At 48.9% G+C, this 7,533-nt stretch overlaps 1 long non-coding RNA gene across 1 annotated transcript in view; it reads left to right on the top strand.

Annotated features, from left to right (window-relative positions):
* Positions 1–2,970: 2,970 nt before the first annotated feature.
* Positions 2,971–7,533, top strand: part of LOC149461625 (uncharacterized) — a 37,797-nt gene continuing 33,234 nt past the window's right edge. The window contains exons 1-2 of the long non-coding RNA XR_016312813.1: positions 2,971–3,067; positions 4,655–4,851. This is a non-coding gene — a long non-coding RNA (uncharacterized LOC149461625). The remainder of the gene's footprint in view (positions 3,068–4,654; positions 4,852–7,533) is intronic.

The following is a 7,533-nucleotide window of genomic DNA, read 5'->3' on the forward strand; positions in this document are numbered from 1 at the left end:
CCCGTGCCTGGCTGCCTACAGTGCAAACCCTGCCCCGTGCCTGGCTGCCCACATAGAGCAAACCCTGCCCCGTGCCTGGCTTCCAACAGAGAGCAAACCCCGCCCCGTGCCTGGCTGCCCACATAGTGCAAATCCTGCCCCGTGCCTGGCTGCCAACAGAGAGCAAACCCTGCCCTGTGCCTGGCTGCCAACAGAGAGCAAACCCTGCCCTGTGCCTGGCTGTCCACATAGAAAAAACCCTACCCTGTGCCTGGCTGTCCACATAGAGAAAACCCTACCCCGTGCCTGGCTCGCCCACACATAGCGAAAACCCTGCCCAGTGCCTGGCTGCCCACATAGTGCAAACCCTGCCCCGTGCCTGGCTGCCTACAGTGCAAACCCTGCCCAGTGCCTGGCTGCCCACATAGAGCAAACCCTGCCCCGTGCCTGGCTGCCCACATAGTGCAATCCCTGCCCCGTGCCTGGCTGCCAACAGAGAGCAAACCCTGCCCTGTGCCTGGCTGCCCACATAGAGAAAACCCTACCCCGTGCCTGGCTCGCCCACACATAAAGAAAACCCTGCCCCGTGCCTGGCTGCCTACAGTGCAAACCCTGCCCCGTGCCTGGCTGCCCACATAGAGCAAACCCTACCCCGTGCCTGGCTGCCCACATAGTGCAAACCCTGCCCCGTGCCTAGCTGCCAACAGAGAGCAAACCCTGCCCTGTGCCTGGCTGCCCACATAGAAAAAACCCTACCCTGTGCCTGGCTGCCCACACATAGCGAAAACCCTGCCCCGTGCCTGGCTGCCTACACATAACGAAAACCCTGCCCCGTGCCTGGCTCGCCCACACATAGCGAAAACCCTGCCCCGTGCCTGGCTGCCTACAGTGCAAACCCTGCCCCGTGTCTGGCTGTATATAGTGTATACCGTGTTGAAGGGAGGAAAACACAAACCATTGGATTCACTAATCGCCACCCCGTCGTTCCAGGTTCCTCTTTCTTGTGTCAGAATGGAGAGCACCGAAGAAGCCATTAAATGTCATTTACTTGCCCCTTCCTTTCCAAACTGAACAGTGAGTGATCAGTACTGATCGCTCCTTTGTCCATTCGTCACTAAGGCATAGTAAACTGTCAGGCCTATTGATGTCAAAGGGATGTGTATATTCTTTATTACAGCAATAAGGGCTCGTTCACACTTGGCTGTTTTGCTAACGCTTGCCAAACGCCCCTATAGCGTTTGGCAAGCGTTGGTCCGGTGTTTGCGGAGCGTTTTTAACGCTCGGCAAACGCCGCATGCGAGGTTTAGCGGCGGTTGCTAGGCGTTTGCCGAGCGTTAATAACGCCCCACAAACGCCTATAATGCATTTGAGTGGTGTTACCGCTCCGCAAACACCCCGCAACCGCACCGCAAACGCCGGCCGGGCGTTTGCGGAGCGGCACCATAGACGAGAATAGGAGGCTTCAAAGCCTCCTGACTCGACCAGAGGCGTCCGTTTTGCCGTGACGCAAACGCTCCTGTTAGAACAGCACCATGTGCTGTAATGTGCAGAATTGGCAGAGGCGTTTGGGAAGCGGTAAAAACGCTTCCCAAACGCCTCTCTGCCGCCTGCACACAAGGCTAGTGTGAACGTAGCCTAAAAGTATTTTATTTTTATTTTTTTAAAGTGACAGTACAAAAAAAAAAAAAGTACGCTCGTGCTTGTACACAAAAGCAAATTCACGCATTGGACGCGCAAGCATGCAAGCAAGCCGCGATCTTCCCACACGTGATGTATCACCGCAAACGTCAGATCATGGCCAGTAATTCTAGCACCAGACCTCCTCTGTAAATCTAAAGTGCTAACCTGTGAAGCCTTTTAAACCGTCGCCTATGGATAGTAAAATGCACCTCGTTTTTCGCCACTGCACAGGGCATGCGCAATTTTGAAGCGTGACGTTTGGCATCTATTTGCTCGGCGTAACGTCATCTTTTTTATTTCACAGAGATAAAAATTGAGTTGCGTAGGTTTTTGTGCAAAAAAAAAAAAATTGCGGTTAAAAAAACCGCTGCACAAATACCATGACATCAAAAAAAAAAAATTTTGCAAAACACCCCAATTTATTGTGTAGGGCTTCGGCTGGAATACAAAAAGTAATTTTATATTGAGAAAAAAAAATTATATGTGAATAAAAAAGGCCAGTAAAAGCCTGGATCTTAATTGGTAAATTTCTAAAAAAAAAAAAAAAAAGATTTCATACAGACCTCATTGCAATCGTCAGAATAAATCCTGATAATTACACATAACAATACCGTACAATCGGAGAATCTACGTCTCCGTACAGGCGAAGAAGGCGGAGCTCCCACCAACACATCCGTCCTCCGCAGTGTTCTGGCGCCGACTGATCTCCCTGCAATGCAATGCAAAACAAAACCTCCGTGACGTCATACGTCCCGCGCGGAGTCGATTCTTTTAGGCGTCCTTAGCATTGCCTGCTAGGGACAGTTTTTAGATGTCTAAGTCAATGCATGCTGCAACTGCTATCTCTCCGGTCTACTTCCTCCCAGCGCGTTCCCATTCAGTGCAGGCGGAACATGTTCATTGCTGTTTACGGGAAAGATAGTAATACCGAATACTGAAAGGGGGCGTGACCTGAGTGCTGCTTCTGAGGGGCGTGTAAGGAGGTAAACAGGCGGGGCTTCATGATGTAGTGGAGTGGCAGGGCCTTGTCACAGTTTCAGTATCGCAGTGGCTGCTTTATTTCAGTACAAATAAACTTCCATAGGACATAAATGCAAATATTTTAATTTGTGAAGCCGCATTTCCCCTCTAATAAGGAGAGGGCGGCTATTAATTTAACGAACTACATATCCCAGCATGCTTTCTCGGCACTTTCGACCTTCTGTCTTAATTGCGTTTCAATTCCCAAGTGTCTCTCTTGCGGCGGTCATTTTGTTGTAGTCATCATGTGGCATTGCAATGAAGCTTGGGCTTCTTAAATATGGCCGCTGCAGGGCTTTATGGTGAAGTCCTGCCGAGGGTTGTCAGGAGGGAGGGCCGGTGAGATGTGGAGGGGGTGAGAAGGGGACACACGAGGCTGGTGTCAGAGGTCAGTCATGTGTCTGCTCACACACTGTGCGTCATACCAGGACACAGGTCTGTCACCCCTGACCTTTGGGTGTGGTGTGTCTGTAGAACTGCAGATCTGACCATACACGATGCAATCTGGTTGTAGGATCTCCTCGTCACCTGTGCACTGAGCTCTACGGAGATCGTACAGTAAGATTACAGCTCCCCATACAGGATACAATCTGATTGTATGATCTTCTTTAGTTATAAAAGTATGTTGTATTGTTGTTGTATTGTCTCCCTTTATATTGTACAGCGCTGAGCAAACTGTTGGCGCCATATAAATCCTGTATAATTATAATAATATAATCATGTGGTGCAAGATCCCACCTGATTGGATATTAACTGGATTATTCAGACACCCCCAGATACACATTTCCCAAGAGCTCTTCCCTGCATATCCACAGATCTGCATCCCAAGAGTACTTTCTATACATCCCCCCCCCCCCCAGAACTGCATCTTATAAGAGCCCTTTCCCTACACACCCTCAGATCTACGTCTCCCAAGAGCCCTCTCCCTACACACCCTCAGATCTACCATCTCCCAAGAGCCCTTTCTCTACATACCCCCAGATCTACATCTCCCAAGAGCCCATTCCATACACCCCTCCAGATCTATGTCTCCCAAGAGCCCATTCCCTAAACCCCCCAGATCTACATCTCCCAAGAGCCCTTTCCCTACACACCCTCGGATCTACGTCTCCCAAGAGCTCTTTCCCTACACACCCTCGGATCTACGTCTCCCAGGAGCCCTTTCCCTACACACCCTCAGATCAATGTCTCCCAAGAGCCTTTTCCCTACACACCCTCAGATCTAAATCTCCCAAGAGCCCTTTCCCTACACTCCCCCAGATCTACATCTCCCAAGAGTCCTTTCTCTAAACACCCCCAGATCTACATCTCCCAAGAGCCCTTTCCCTACACATCCTTGGATCTACGTCTCCCAAGAACCCTTTCTCTCCATATTCTCAGATCTACGTCTCCCAAGAGCTCTTTCCTTACACGCCCTCGGATCTAGGTCTCCCAAGAGCGCTTTCCCTACACACCCTCGGATCTACGTCTCCCAAGAGCTCTTTCCCTACACACCCCCGGATCTTCATATCCCAAGAGCCCTTTCCCTACATACCCTTAGATCTATGTCTCCCAAGAGCCCTTTCCCTATGCACCCCTGATCGACATCCCTCAAGTACCCTTTGCTTACCCAACCCCAGAACTACAAGTCCCAAGAGCCCCTCCCAGCACACCCCCAGATCTACATCTCCCAAGAGTATGGGCAGGCTCTTGTGAGTCACAGCAGCAGAATTGTTTTTCCTGGATAGAAATGAATGTGTGTATATGAAGAGGGACAGAGAGGGGAGCTGGGTGAGGAGTCGTCCTGCAGCTCAGCAGGCAGGGCGGATGGTCGGGATTTTACCGCAGCAGAGTTGTCAGCCCAGACAGGAAGAAAAGCATTCTCTGGATTTCAGGCAGATCAGCAGCTATTATCTATCCTGGCACTATTATGGAGAGGAAACAGACGTGTGCCTGGATCACAAAGATGTCTTACCGATGTCATTCTGCATTTCAGGAGTTGGGTCTCTTACACTCGCTGTGCTTCATCATCATCAGTGGTGATCTGCAGGAACCATGTTCGCAGCAGGGAAGGTTGTCACCAGGCTGGTGTCACACTGTCCTTGGCACCGTTGTCACCGAAGCGGGAGCAGGTTAAGTGTGCGCGACGCACTCACCAGTCATGGTGGAAACACAAAGAAAGTGAAAATCCAGGTAGGTGAGAACTCTGTACTAATGGATCCACTCGTAAAGAGCTGAAGGTCAACATAGCAAAGACAAAGATCTTTCCTCACATTTCTCTACCGTCCTCTGAGGTTTCATCGCAGTCACATGACCACCACGTCCCCCTCTTTCACACCAATAGGGCTCAGCAGCTTCCGGTCCTAGAAGCTGTCACCTTGAGTTGGGCTTGCACACTTGTACCGGCTCCTTTCCTGGACTGCAATCGCTCTGATTTCACTGCACACTGTGAGCTTCCCACCGTGTGCATTAGAAGCTGCAGCAAGTCCAAAAGAGTCCTCCTAGCTAGAGGATGTCCAGCGTCATCCAGCACTTTCCTCCCCATCCTGACTGTCCCTGTCCCGACTCTTTCATTCATTGGATTTCATTCCTTTTAATCATGGAGGCTCATGATGTTACATGGGTCTTACCTAGGGCGGGGCTTGACAATATTGCCTTGAATCTAGGAGCCAGCTAATAAGTTAGGAGCCAATTTTTTTTTTTTTTAGTGTAGCATGGGTTGTCATCTCCCGGGGCAAGGCAACATTTGGATGACAAGCTTCCCGTGATGGGATTTGCCATGCGACAATCACAGCAAAACTACACCACGTTTTAGGTGCCATTGACAATAATGGCACCTGAACCTGTGTTTTGTGATCACACTGATTCTGCCATGATCCCAATCGCCCACGTGTGGATGGAGCCGTCCTGGTTCACACATATGCCATTCTGGATGCGTTTTCAAACAGATTCATATGCCAGGCGAGATATTATGTGTTCCTATTGAGGTGGTTCACACAGATGCAATCCTTAGCGAGTTTCTAGCGGTGCGTTCCATTTTCACAAGTGATAGGCTCCATTCACACTTGTGCGTCTTCAAACTTGTGAGATTTTCATTGCGACTTTACAGTGTGACTTTGGATGAGTGCAACTTTGGCTTTGACCAAGGATAATTGTTTCTGCTGTACAAAGTCGCACACAAGTCGCATGTACAACATTCAGGTGCGACTTTCATGCAACTTTAGGGGCTTTACATGAAGTCTATGGCCCTCAAGTTGCATGAAAGTCGGACCAAAGTAGTGCAGGACCTACCTTGAAGTCGCGCAGATATGAATGGTGCCCATTGGGAAACATGGGGGGGGGGGGGCGACATGTGATGCGACTTTGTACCCCAGAGTTGTATGACAAGTCGCATAAGTGTGAACGGAGCCTAAAGTGACATGCAAAGATAAGTGTTCACATAGGATTGCTATTGACAGGAGTTTTTGCATTGGAGTCAATGGGTGGTGTTTTTACATTGAAGTCGATGGCAGGCGATTTTGCATTGAACTCAGTGGGAGATGTTTTTGTATTGAAGTCAATGGGATGCGATTTTGCATTGATGTCAATGAGAGGCAGTCAAGGATAGAGAGGGACAAAATCACACCTGTACTGAAATCTCGCAGAAACCGGAATGACACGGCGATTTCAGTATACATATCTGTGAACCCAGACGCCAGGACGCAATTTCTTGTCACCATGGTGACCTGGCATCTGGGATTTGTGGAGCCCTGACCTAGGGTGGTCTGTATGCAAATAAAGTTTGCCTAGCAACGCCCACTCCTCCAGACTGACATCCACCCATCAAGTCATTTTGTTATTTTGCAAAACTTCTCTCAAGATCCAGCCCACTGCTTGCACCAGGACTGAGAACTCTTCAGAAGAGCCCTGAGACAGGGTGCTGTAATGTTTTCAGGAAGCGGTGTACAACACCCTGATCTGTTTGCATTGCATAGAGAAACACAGAGATCCAGCAATTAATATGGGTATTTTTGCATCTTTATTTTAATTGCATGTTGACTGAGGAGGGGCAGGGAAGATGAAAAATAACTGTCTGGTTTAATGTGGCTGTAAACCTCAGACATGAAATATGAACAAAGCATATCCCTCTATAGTGGGCACTTGTCTCAATTCAGAGCACTAAGTGTCATTTCTGTCTGCTATTTTCTTCCTCTGTTACCTGCATGAGTCACTTCTGACAAGTTTTCCTGACACAAAGAGATACAAAGGTGACAGGGATGGGAGCTCCAGCACACAGCCTGTGATTGACAGCCTCAGCTCTGTTCCAGTGTGCTGTGTGAAGGGGTTGTGACCCTTCCCCCCAATCAGCTCTCAGAGCTCTCCTCACTGAGCTTTGCGGTATGTAATTTTAGCTCTCCGCCTCCTGTTTTCTGACAGCTCCGAATTGTATAAATTCTGGAGTTTGAAGGGGTGTAGAGAAGAAAATAGTGCAGATAAACAGGTACAACTTTTGACACACGCGCTCCATGCAAAGCAGTGTGCTTACAGTGAAGCACAAACACAGGACACAGTAAACAGCACACAGGTAACCCCTCATGTTAACCACTTCCTGCCCAGTACCATTAGTTCCATGTCAGTGCTTTTTTTTTCAGCACTGATCACTGTTTTGGTGTCACTGGGGATGTCAGTGACACCAAGTCAGTTCCCCATCCCCCCCCCCCCCCCCAGTGTCAGAATGGCTGCTGTAGTCCCACTATAAGTCGCTGATCGCCGCCATTACTAGTAAAAAAAAATTTTAAAATCCCAGTATATATATATATATCGCCATTTGTAAATGCTATAACGTTCACATGGCCAAAATTTGACGAAATTAGATTTTTAAAATTTTTTACTGGA

Source organism: Staurois parvus, unplaced genomic scaffold (assembly GCF_062004578.1).
Source record: "Staurois parvus isolate SC_StPar_1 unplaced genomic scaffold, SC_StPar_1.0 ptg000196l, whole genome shotgun sequence".
In the NCBI taxonomy this organism is placed as follows: Eukaryota; Metazoa; Chordata; class Amphibia; order Anura; family Ranidae; genus Staurois; species Staurois parvus.